Below are 13,644 nucleotides of genomic sequence, written 5' to 3' on the forward strand. Positions count from 1 at the left end.
AAACAGAAATCATACTCTAGCTTGCTAGTTTTTCTGAAAAGTTTAAAACTAGACCAAAAATATAAAGTCTATTTCTAAATCCCTATTGTCTTTAGCTTTATGGATAATGGCTAATTCAAAAAAGAATCCAGCAACTAAGGATTAAAGGGTCTCATCAGACATCAATATAAAACTGATTTTCTGTCATTATAAACTATTTATTGACTGATTTCCAATGTCGAAGTTATTCCTGAGCAGAACTGTAACCAGAATGATTTAAAAGTTGTTTCTCATCTGCTTAGTATTTTTCCATTCATTTACTATTCTTTCCAAAATCCATTAGGTAAGAAAAAAAATGACACTCTGAACCTGAAGATGCCATTTCAATTGCCTAAACTGAAGAGACTGAACCAAGGCATCAAGTTTCTCTGAACTCCTGCTTTCTTATGACTTCAATTAACTCCAGAAGTATTATCAAAAATTTTCACCAGACAGAAACAGAATTAGAAGGAATATGTCATGCCCTCCCAGTGTATGATAGGTGGATATTACTACTACTATTTGTCTATATTGTTGTCAAAAACATTCACTGCCATTGGCCATAAAATTAGAGGTGCATATGTGCAGTTTACAAAGGTTATAAGTAGTTCAATATCTATTGGGTCTTCTGTTAATAGGTTTGTGAGAGATTCAAAGTGAGGTCATTAACTCAAAGATTTCTTGTGATAACGGGAAAGAAAAAAATGTGGGTGCTTATTCTTTAACTTTGTAAAGTGCCAGAACACAAAACTTGGCCATGTGAAGTTTCTGTAGTCATCAGAGAAAGATTCTGTTCAATGTCAGCTTTTTAATAGCAGAAGGGAAATATTTTTCCATGGGGAAATCACGAGATCTGTTTGGGAGATCTGAAGCCATCTGGGAGACATTTCACAAGTTCTTTACTACCTAAAACTGTTAGGACTCAAAGGTCACAGCCCTCTTCTCACTTTTATTATGGATGCAATTTTTTATATAAAAGAACTTGAAAATTCATTAACTTCCAGTTATACCAACTAAGAACCAAGATAAAGAAAAACATTGTAACATTTTACTGTTTATTTCATTTAAAAAGCAGAATTAGCAACATAGAAAATAAAGAGATCTAATAAATAACCTCACTTCAAAAAAATATGATACAATGGAATACAGCCACAAATACAGAAAGAATAATATTTACTTGGTCACAGCTTTATCCCACTGCCTATCTGCAGGAAATACAGAAAAGAGAGAAACATGAATGTGCAATTAGCATATTGCAACAGAGTATGTATTAGCAAAATCTTGACTGTGATAAATGAGCCATGCTCTGAAACAGATAAAATGCGGAAAAGAGAAAAGGAAGGAAGAGGGAGCTTTGTATTAAGAAACTTAAAAGATTGTAAATAAAAATAACTGGGCAGGATTAAGGTCTAAAATGAAAACTGGGTTGGTTAAACTATAAAGAAGTAAAAGGGAATAACTATTTTAAAATTTATGATAATGGATTTTCAGAATATTTTGGAAGGATAAAAGCTTATTTATGATCGAGACAGGACACAGGGAGGGCCTTCTCGGGTGACTGACAAAGTACCCTTCATCAATCTGGACGGTGATTTCAAGTGTGTTTGCCTTACAGTATTTTATAAGCTACATATATGTTTGTGTAATTTTTTGAATCTTTGTCTTATTTTATTAAAAAAGGCCTTAAAAATGTTGAAGAATTAAACATTTGTATTTTAAAAAATGCACCTACAAGTAGCTCATAGATTTTTTAAAAAATTAGTAAAGAAACAATATATAGAACCGAATGATAACAAAAATAACTTGTATTATAAATTCTAAGAAGCAAATAATGTGGCAAACTTAAAGGAAAATGTGTATCTTTGAACAATCAATTAGAAAAGAGGAAAAGCTAAACAATCATAAGTTAAATATTCATATCAAAAGTTAAAAAAAGAAAAACTTGAAGAATGGAGAAAACTAGTGATAAAATGAGACATTTAAGTAGAAAAATATTATACAGTATAGAAGAAACACAAACTGGCAAGAGCAATTCAGATTAAAAGAGAAAATTAAAAAAACTAAGCAATAGTGAAAATTAACAGGGGATCTAATCGCACATGCAGCAGATTTAAGAGATAAATAAAATAATATTATAATTACCTTTATGTAAAGACTTTGAAAGCATATAAAAGTGGCAAATTCCTAGAAAACAATATAACATACTAAAATTGAGCCAAGAAGAAATAAAATATTTGAGTAGTCCTATAAAGATGAAAGAAACATAATAAATTTTTAAAAATCTTTCCTCAAAGGTAACACCAGGTCTAGAGCTTTGTATAAAACAGTTCTACAAAACATTCAAAGATGATTCTAATTTTATACAAACTTCCAGAAAAGGAAGAGAGAAGTAACAATGCCTGAATTATTTTATAAAGTGTATATAATCTTACAGTAAAACCAGTAATACATAAGGAGATATTAAAAATTTAAGTCAATCTCATTCATAAATGTAGATGCAAAAGTCTTAAAATATCAGCAGGCTATACAGCACAATTTAAGAAAAAGACAAAACATTATGACCAATATGACTGTATTCTAGAAATGTAAAGTTGATACAATGCTGGGAATATTTTCAAATGCTTTACCACAATAAGCAGTTGAGGAAAAAATTCATGTAACCCTCTAAATGTACTTGTTGAAAAATTACTACAGAAAAATTAAAAATCTATTCATTCATAAAAAGAGAAAAATTCTTAAGGACCTAGAAACAAGTTCTACAAAAGCCATATATTTAATGGTAAAATGTAATAAAGCAGTCTCTATTTTTGTAAGACAAGGATATCTACGATTACATCTTCTATGTACCCTTGTAATGAAGAGACTCACCAAGACAATTAGGGAAAATGGAGGAAAAAAAAGATGTAAAGATCAAAAATAAAGAAACAAACCTGCATCATCCTCAGCTGAAATATACATACACACACAAAGAACTTCCATTCACCAGACAACACCAGAAAGGGAGTGAAAAGACAAGCCACACTTTAAAAGAAAATATTTACCACATATATAAAAACTGCCATATATAGTTTAATACAAGATTAGTTTCATGCATATCTAAAGAACTCCAATAAATCAATGAGAAAAAAAATTAATGGGAAAACAGGGAAAAGACATAAACAGGCATATTCTAGATGAGAAAACAAGCATGACAAGTTGTATGAAAAAATGTGTAAGGTCATTAGCAACTGAGAAAATATATATTAAAACTAAAAAAAAAAGGAAAAGGAATTCCATACTGTCTAGATTGGCAAAAATTGAACAGTCTAACAATACCAATGCTGTGAAGAATGTGGAGCAATGGGTGTCTTCCCACATACCTGGTGCAAATACAAATTGGTATAATCATCACAAAAATAATTTGTCACTGTCTAATATACTTAAAGATGCTAATTCTTGACTTTTCCATGCCTCACTTTTCTAATTGGTAAAAGGGGGATAATAACATCTTCCTCACAAGGTGATTTTAAAGATTTGAATGAGATAATACATGTCAACTGCTACATCTAACTCTAACACATGTAAGTGCTCAATGAACGTTAACTGAAGGTGCTATTATCAGTATTACTGAATTGACGTTCATCTCTTTAGTTGATATAGTATAATCCAGATATCATGGGTGCTAGAGTAAAAAACACACCTTTTTGAAACATATAAACATGCCTAAAAGAAAGGAGAAAAGTCACTGTACTGGCGTGTAGCGAAGTAGACCATAGGGAGGTAGGGAGGCAGGGAGATGAAATACTAGTTTGTAGAATGGAGGAGACTCCTATTAATGAAAAATGGGTACAATTGGGAAAGGGGGGTGGTTGGAGGGGGTTCAACTGAAAAATTTCTCTGAGAGGAATACATAAAACGGTAAGTAGCAAAGTAAGCCAACTTAACGAATTTGTCCTCCAGCAAAGAAGAGAAGAAAATAAGCAAGGGAGAGGAAGGAAGGAGGGAGGGAAGGAAGGGAGAGAGGGAGGGAGGAAAGAAGGAAGCAAAACTGATGAGACCAAACTCAGTGAAAGGTATGGCAGATTAAAGATGGCTTCAAAATTTTTGACCTTCTCCTCCATAAAGACATAAGGTCCACACCCCTTTCCTTGAACGTGGATTGGCCTGCAAGTACCATAAGCAACTGAGTATGCTAGAAGTGATCTTCAGCCAGTTCTAGAACTATTCTTTGAAAGAATTGGCAGCCTCCCCTTTTTTCCAAGAGTAGAGTCCTGAGGCGCCATGAAGGAAGCCCAGGCTAGACTTCTGGAGATAGGTCGTGCAGAGGGGCCCTGAGGTACCCAATATGTGAATGAAGAAGCCGTCTTGGATGTCCAGCCCAGTCAGCCTGCAGAAGGTTCCAGCCCCAGCTGTCCTCTGACTGTAATCCCATGAGAGAGAATAAGAAGGAATTGCCCAGCTTCGTCTACTCAACCCACATAACCGAGAGAGATAATAACAAATTATTGTTGGAACCACTAAAATTTAGGGTAGTCTGTTACAGGGCAACAGATAAGCAGAACAAGGCATACTGTGGGGAAAGAGAGGACATTGTGTGAAGAGAAAACAGAAGGTGAAGGTGCAGCCTAGCCTTGCCAAAACATAGTGTCAAGGTCATCGGGAGCCTTTAACTCTTAGAGCTTCCTTCCAACCAGGATTCTAGTCTGAGATGCTTTGAGTAGAGTTTCTTTATTGCATAATGCAGGGAGAGGACCAACCAACCAACCAACCAACCAACCCTCCACAGAGACTATGACCACCAACAGTGAATCGCTTCTTCCTGGTCTCATTTGTTGAAGCCAGAATGGTTTGGAGGTGTCGTTCCCCTGTTATTTCCCTATAGAAGTCTACTGCGCTCCTGCAGATACACTCATTAAAGTCTCAGGATTCAATTTACATAATTGAGGCAGTCCAGCTAATTTTAGGAAAATTACGACTTTGTGAAAAATAACTGCTATACAGTAATTACGGCCAAGATGTTCTGCTTTGTGTCAGACACAAAGAAATCAGTAGGTTTAAAAATTAAGAACAAGCACCTCTAAGCTCTCAATGTCATTTTAAAAGTGAGAGAGAGCTGTTAAGAAACAGCTTTGCGTGTTAATCACAGAGCCTGGGGACATTCTGTGTTAAGATATATGATTTTCAACCTTGTTAAAAGAAATATTGAAAGAAGGAAATTGATTTTTTTCCCCAGAAAATTTGCCTGTCACACTCCAAGATAAGTTACTGTTATATGTGTCCATTAAATAAGTTTATTATATGAAAAGTCACACTCCAGGAAAAAAAAAATTTCAGTCAGCGTTGACTTCAGCTAGGATTTATACAATCTCTTAATTCAAGGAATCAAGCTTAACTGAGTTGATTCTCATTAGCGTGCAATTGAACTAGTTATGAAATGAACAGCGTATGGAATAGTAACAAGTTATAACCGCATTTGGGAAATTGTGTGGGTCACCTTAGAGAGGGATTCTTGGAAATACCAGATTTACAGAAAGGGTAAATAAATGTGCTGCTATTATATGTGCTGAATGCCTGGTAAATTAGAATGCAATATATGGTGGAAGATATCAGTGAGAGAATGAGAGAATTTTTTAAAGGAAGAGAAAACATTTATCCTAAAGGTTTTCAAGCTTCTCCGAAAAAGCTCTGTGTTCCACTGAGATACTGGGGGATGGAGGAAGAGGCGGAGGAAGGCTGAGCGGATGGGCTCTACTCTCCAAGCAGCTCCACATCCACCCATCATCCCCTTTCAACCACAGCTCTGCTTTCATGTGTTTTCTGTGCTGACATGATTATTACGATTGCATCTGAAAAAGTAACTCAAGTCTGAAATAAAGTATCTTAGGTGAGTTCTCTCAGTAGCTGACCCAGAAGAGATTCCTAAAAAGCACCAGCAAGACAGTGGCAAAGTCAGAGGGTGACGGAGAAGAAATAATATCTCAGGAAAGTCTGTCTGGAAGAACTTAGCCTCAACTGATAAGCTTTCAAAAGCAAAACCTTGAGTGTAGAGGAAACCCTTGATTCAAGTTTTCAGGCAATTTTTCCCCTTAAAGATAGCAAATTTACTGATTTTCGGGGGGTGGGCATTCTCATGAAGTTTCTGGGGGTATCTTCTGGAACACTAGGCTCATAACGTACCTATTTGGTTAATTCACTTCAAGTTGAGTTTACTACTAGCTAGAGCCAAACATAATCCCAAATTATATATAATATCTTTTTCACTTGACAACAATGAATTTTAGTTCAATGATGTGCTTATTTAGAGCTATAATTAATTAGAGAAGCCAAACTTCAATAGAAACTGAAGCTATATATATATATTTAAAATACATCTATACATTTCCAACTTCTTTGAGCCTCTATTCTCATTTTTAAAACAGTAACAACAGTACCTATCTCATAGAATCACCGCAAGGATTAGACAAGATAATGCATGCAAAACATTTAGCACAATGCTTAGATGTAAATGTTCAGTGTGGTAGGCTTTATCACATCATCATTATTATTAATCACCATTGTTACAAAAGAATAGAGAAATTGGAGGAAATGGAGCATTAAATGATGATATACTTTATCCATAAATAGCACCCCTCAGTAGTAAAGAAGTAATGCTATTCTTGATGTAAAAAATAGTTCATAAAATACTATCTTACAGAAATGTACACATTTAGTTTCATTTTTACATTAGATTCACATTTTCCTTACTCTTTGACATTTTGCTTAGCCCCAGACTGCCATTATCTCTTATCCTTAAGAGGAGCACCTAAGAAGGTAAAAAGTCTAAACCAGCAGTCCTCATCAAAGAATGACAGAAAGACTACCTAGCACAGAGATGCTTTCTTAGCCCCACCCAAATTTCAGGAAGTCCCTAGGAATGTGAAACTACAGAAAAAATTTTTTGTGAAAGCTCATTTACCTGAGAAGAGAGGGTCATTATTGGAAGATCTATGACTCTCAAAAATAACTGAGAACAATTGATCCCATCCCACTCTGGTTTTACACTTGAAAAAATAGGACAAAAGAATTGGGGTGACTTACTCAAGGTCACACACTTAGCTAGTGATAGAATTGTGAGTAGAACTAAAGATGTTCTTGTTCCTGGTCCTTGATCTGGGCAGAGATTTTGATGACACAAGATAGAAGAGAGTCAAGAAAAGCATGGCAGATCCCAACAGAGATGGACCTTGTCGAAGTTGCTGGACAGCATAGTGACTCACTGCTTATGTCCGAGAGTGGTCAACCCCAGACCAGATTTTAATTCCATCACTTTGTTGACTGAATTTGGGCCTGTTACTTAATTTACATGAGCCTCTATTGCCTCATCTATCATATGGTTATAAAAATTGCTTATAGTCAGGATTTGGTGAGGATTAAATGAAATAATATGTATAAAGCAATCAGAACAGCGCTTGGTAAATAATAAGTGGAAGTCATTATTGTGGTTGTCTTACCCATCTTCCTTTTCTATAAGGTCTCCTTTGCCCCAGCCAACTCAGTTCCTCCATATTCCTTCTATTCTTTCTTCCTAACTAACACCTAATTTGGGGATATAATTCAATGAACATTTGCACAATGTTTCAAAGACTGATAGCTTCTTTCGAAGATCCCCTTTGAACTCATAAGCAACGCCCCAAACCAAGGCATACGGCCATTGATGGAACTTCAGCTTCAACAATCTGATGGGAGGGAAATTCATTACTTTATTTCTCAATGGACGAGGGGAATTCCTAAGCTTCCCTTCCAGAAATCACACCTGTAGGTAGATACCTTCTCCCACTACTATTATGGGATCATGTGCCCAGTGACAAGTAAAAAGCAGCAGCGTATCCCTGGCCAAAAGCCTTTTCCTGAAATCCCCCTAAAAGACAAGCATCTGAGCCAGGCTGATGAAGTCCACGCCACCGCAGATCTGACTCACGTACAAGAATCCTCCTCAGCCTAAATAATTCATTTCCACAGTAAAACAACTCCCTCAGTCAATGCTGAAGACCACAGCTATTTGCTCACTGCAAAGTATTGCCATCTCCAAGAAACAGCAGATGATTTGTCCTCCGTACGCTTGACATCCCTGCCCAGTTTGTCGACAAACCGGAATCTCTGCTGGTTTGATAATTCCAACCACATTCATTTTCATCTTTTTTGCAAATTAATTTTCTCTGTCTTTTATAATTCAAATATAACTGCTGGTATTGGGACAAAAACTGAAAGATTCATTTTTTTATACCCTCTCCTTGGTGTCAGTGTGTATCTGATGTACAGGTATTCTTGACTCTGTAATTCAATGAACAATATGCAAAAGCCACATGAATTACACAATGGTTCCTAAAAAATGAGTTAGTAGAGTATTAGCTCCTTTTTACAAAAATTCCTGTTACGTACGCGGTATGTTCTTACTCACTAATCCTTCTCAATTCACAGGGCACGAGTTAGTACAACCTTGTTACATGTGGTTTTAGGCCATTATACACAGCTTATCTCTTGCTGATGCTTGTAAAACTAGAGCCAGGAGATAAGGGGCGGAGGGAGGAGATGGGAGCTGCTAAGGAGTCTTTCTGGATGAAGTATGAACGGAACTAAAGTGCTGTTAGCTGGATACAAATCCTCGTGTTTACCCCTCAGGCATTAAACTGTTTGATTTCCTGTCTAGCCAGGGTTGATGGGTGTTAGGAGGCTTATTCAGGGATAATTTAATTGCCCGCTTCCAACGCCTAGGTTATCTAAGCTAGTATTGCACTAACACTGTTGCCCTCATGAAAAAGAAAAAAAAAAAAAAAGAAGAAGAAGAAGAAATGAACCTTCTCCTCCTCCTCAGGGGAGAGAAGCTAGAAACGTACTGGGAAGAAGAGGCAGAACTGGCATTATTCATGGTGTTTTCTACCTTTAAAAGAGAGACTGCGGACTGCACCGCTTAATGGCCTCCAAAATGAATATCTGCTACTTATCACTTTTTTATGCATCTGATATATTGGGTATTTTAAATAACAGGCACATTCGCATAATGATCCATCAAACAGCGAGTATACAAGCGAACTAATTTTCTCATTAAAGTACAATCACAGGAAAAGGAAAACGTGACCTATTGGAACAAACATAAATGCTGTTTTCTGGCAATGTCTTCACCAGACATGACAGGCAATATTCACAGCCCACAACCCGGAACCACCGCAAGATTCCACTACTTTTTAAAGTCTAAAAGGTGGCCAGTATTTTATGAGGTTTAAAAAGAAAATAAAGTACCTCTGATGGGCATGTCCTCAATTTCTCTGTAACTGACCTCAGTCTAGCGCAAATTTCTTGCAGCGAAAGAGGCATCCTTAATTCCCAGGATGCAAACACCACCCAAATCCTCCCCAGTTATCCTGGGTCCCCACCGTTGCATCATGAATAGCTTCTTCTCTGCTCATTCCTACATCTCAACCTACTTAAGGATTCACATTTCCCACGTGCTTTCCTCACAACCCTTCACCCTTCTCCCCTTCACTCCTCTTCACTTGGCAGGCTTCAGTGATTCACCTCTAAATCCGAACGGTTGTGCTATTTCATGCCGCAGTGCCCATGCGTGTGTTTCCTGCATCTCTGATGCCTTTCCCAGCAACGTCCTTTTTAAAGCTGTGGTGGAAGCAACCCCTCACTCTCCTGCTGCACACATCCTCCTGCTCGGCACTCCCCAGCCCACCCTCCTGTGCCACCACTGTGCTTGGGGGAGTGTCCTCATTTTGGCCACACATGGCACATCAAAGGACTGTGATAGAAACTGCTGCCTCCCAATATCCATTTCCCCTTTTCTTCTCCTTTTTTTTCCTCGTAGAAATATTACTTGTGGAACTCAAAAGAAGAGAAGGAAGTACGTCATGAGGTAAATAAGTGAAGAGAAATAGATCTAAGAATACTCTTCAATAACTCGGAGGTGGAAAGAACAAGTGTGCATTATTTGGAACATTTTTGGAACCCCTAGAAGGCTAAGAGAATGAGAAGAGGGTGAAATGGAAAAGTGACCCAGAGATTAAGGAAGCATTATTTTTCACACTTGAAATGAATTATATTAATAAATTCCATGAGATTTAATCTTCCCTGTATTCCCAGAAGTGACTTACTTCATTGTCATGTACTATTCTTTTAGTAAATGTATTCTTTTAAAATATAACTGGATGTAATTTGTGCTGCTTCTTTCCTTTAGAATTTCTGCAGCGGCATCCTAAGTGAGATTACCCTTTGTTTTGCTATTTCTGTTAGGTTCTAGTTTAAGTGTTAGGCTTCTTTCATAACATACGTTGTTGATGTCTTCCTCATTTGTCTGTGTCCTGGAATGGTTTAAATATTTCTCCTATAATGACAATGAACTTCCCTATGCAATTGTCTGAGATTGTCATCTTTTGGGAGGTTTTTAAAATCTCCTCTTTCTTTTAGGGTTATTGATCTATTCAGAGTTTTGACCCTTTCGTGAATCAAGTGTGAGAAATTTTATTATCCCAGAAATTCATCAAATGTATAGAGACTTTCAAATTTACTAACAAATAGTAAGTACGTGTATACATAAAATCAGTTGCAACAATTTTTAATGTCCTGACTATTTATACTTACAGCCCACAATGAGGCTTAATGTGGCTATTTGTGTTTCCTCATTATTTTACCTCCTTTCCATCCTGGCCACATGATAACCTTTCAGCCTAGGGCCTTTGTACTGGCTACCCCAGCTGCCCCTTTACATGGTGAGTTCTTCCACTCCCTTCACAGTTCGGCTCAGTAATCCTTTCCTCACAGAGGTTTCATGAACCCTCTCATCAGTTCAGTTCTGCTGTCTGGCACTATAATATTACATATCAGTTAAAATATTGCTTTTTGTTGTCATTATTTGCTTATGTCTTCTCTACAGAGAAGACATATCATACTTATGTGTATGTATGTATCTATATTGGGTATCTATATGTACATTGGGTATGTATGTGTATGTGTGTCTGTACGTCTCTGTGTGTGTGTGTGTGTGTGTGTGTGTGTGTGTGTGTGTAAATAGAGAGAGAGAGAGATACTATATTTAGCTTCTTTACTCTATCCCAAATGCACAGACTGCTTTTGTTCCTTTCTAGATAACTTTTTTTTTTCTGGATGGATGTTTATAGCAATAGTTTTATAATTATAGATTTATATTTTTAGTAATATATATTTAAAGGTCAATTTCTTTTCACAACTTTGACTGGGAAGATGGTGAGCCATTTTACATTGACAAGCACAGTTATTTTTTTCTTTAAATTCAAAAAATTTATTATTATATCTTTAAATATATTCCCATTCATTTGTTCTTTTCTCTGTACATGGAACATCAAATTATTAAAGCACTTTTATTCTCTACCTATCACAGCTATTATATTCTCTTTCATTGATTTCCACATGTGGGAGTGCTTCTCGGTTTTATCAACTGAGTCAATAATGCAGTTTTCCATAGTATCATTTCTGCTTTTTCCTGCCTCAGGGTGGATTCTAACTCTGCCATTTTATTACTTCTTCTTTTTATAATCTTTACTTACATAATACAGCTTTTATCAGCTCACATTATTACCTTTTATCTTCCTATAGATTGTTCGCTTTATCAGGATGACCATTCTGTCTTATCCTCAAGTCACCAGCTTATAAAGATTTTTTCCAGATCTTAGATAATGTACAGAGGTATGATTTTATTCTGAGTCTTCTGAAACATACATTTTCTTGTTTCTCAAGGGCTGTGCAACATAACCTAACTCATTCTTTGTAATAGCCTCATAACATTTCACAGTACGAATGCATTATATTGTAATCTCTCCTTTAAATTCTCTTATTAATGCACTTCTGGTTATCCATAAGGCTTGTTTAGTGTTGGTTTGGTTTGGGTTGGGTTTTTTTTACCTTTCAAACAATGCTGCATTAAAAATCCTTGTAGATTTATTCTTACCCTCACTACTTTTCCTAACGACAGATTCCCCGCAGCAGGAACAACCACTACCAATGTACAGTACCACCTGCTGCCCTACACCCATGCCAGGTCTCAGGCCCGACCAGCCTTCTCATCTGCCTATTTAGATTGTTTAGAAATGGCTTCTCGTTGTTTGGTTCCGGTTTGCAACATGTATAAACATCTTTTCATATGCTTACTTGGCATTTTTTATTTTCTTTATCATGAATTATTTGCTTATATTATTTTCTGTGTTTTTTCCTTAGATATTTGTAGGAATTATCTGGACATTGGACATATTAACTCTTTGCCTGTTACAAATATTGTAGATATTTTATCCAGCCTGTAAATAGTCTCAATTCTTTTTTATTATGTTATTTTCCATTAAGAAAAAATTTATTAATATGTAATCACATCTGTCAGTCCTTTTATGAGTAGTTCTGGGTTTCCCAACTTGTTCAAAACATCTCTCCCACCCTAAGCTTATATAAACATTTTCCTGAAGTTTTTAATGTTTCTATTGTTTTGCTTTTTACAATTGGTTCTTTAATCAGTCTGGAAGATATTTAAAATAAGCTTTGAAGTAGAAATCCAACATTATTCCAACATTAAATAAATAGCCAATTATGCCAGTACCACTTTTTATGTCAACTATCATTTTAGGACTGAATTCAAAAGGTATTCTTGTTATATATTAAGGCCCCATCCTGTTTAGATCTATTCCCAGACTCCCTTCTCTGATCCAATGATCTGTTCTTCTGTTTTTATCCAACCATTATATTATTTTGATTTTACAGAATTATGCAAAGAATTAACATACTGTATTTTGCAGATTTATTCTTTCATATGAACTTTAAAATGGTGTTTTCCAGTTTGGAAAAAAAATGAGATTCTGAATGAAATTGCATAAACTAGTGTAATTTGACAATAATTTACAGGTTTATGAGATTTTGTTTTCCCACCTGGAAATGGCTCCCTAAGACTGTTTTTTGTAGAGCCAAATATATTTTTAAATATATGATTACATCAAATATTTTGCTTTGTACCTTGCTTTTTTTTTTCATTAAATGATAATTATAAGCATTCTTCATGTCACTGAGTATTTTAAAACAATTATACAGTCCTCAGTGTATTAAAATACCAGGATATGCTCTCACTGATATAATATAAAAGGCTTTATTGAGTCTCCAGATTTTCATTTTGTTAGTATAACTAGCATTATATTTTCTTATTATTACAGCTAACATTGCACACTGAACTAACTAACCTACAGCTAAATCTCTGCTCACATCTATGATTTATTTTCATAAACAAAAGCAATTCATGTTCAACACAGAAACCATGAAAAGCACAGAAGATCCCAATGGAAAAAAACAAAAATCTCCAAGGTTTAGTTGTGAATCCATCTTCTAAAGGTAATTGCATAATGAAGATTTGTTACCTGTCTTTTTACTGTTCTCTTCTTTCTCTCTCCATGGATGTGTGTGTAGAGTTACAAAAACAATACTGAATTGCATACATGGTAGCTTTTTTTTTTTTTTACCATTATATTGTGAATGTGTCCATCTGTTTTCCATTTGGTTTTTATGTCTGTTTTAATGTTCACGTCTTATGTGCCCCCCAAATTCTCTCAGCCCCAACTGTCCCCTGACATTCAATGCCCTGGCTCAGTCTCAGCCACTGCA

This window comes from Camelus bactrianus, chromosome 10 (assembly GCF_048773025.1).
Source record: "Camelus bactrianus isolate YW-2024 breed Bactrian camel chromosome 10, ASM4877302v1, whole genome shotgun sequence".
In the NCBI taxonomy this organism is placed as follows: domain Eukaryota; kingdom Metazoa; phylum Chordata; class Mammalia; order Artiodactyla; family Camelidae; genus Camelus; species Camelus bactrianus.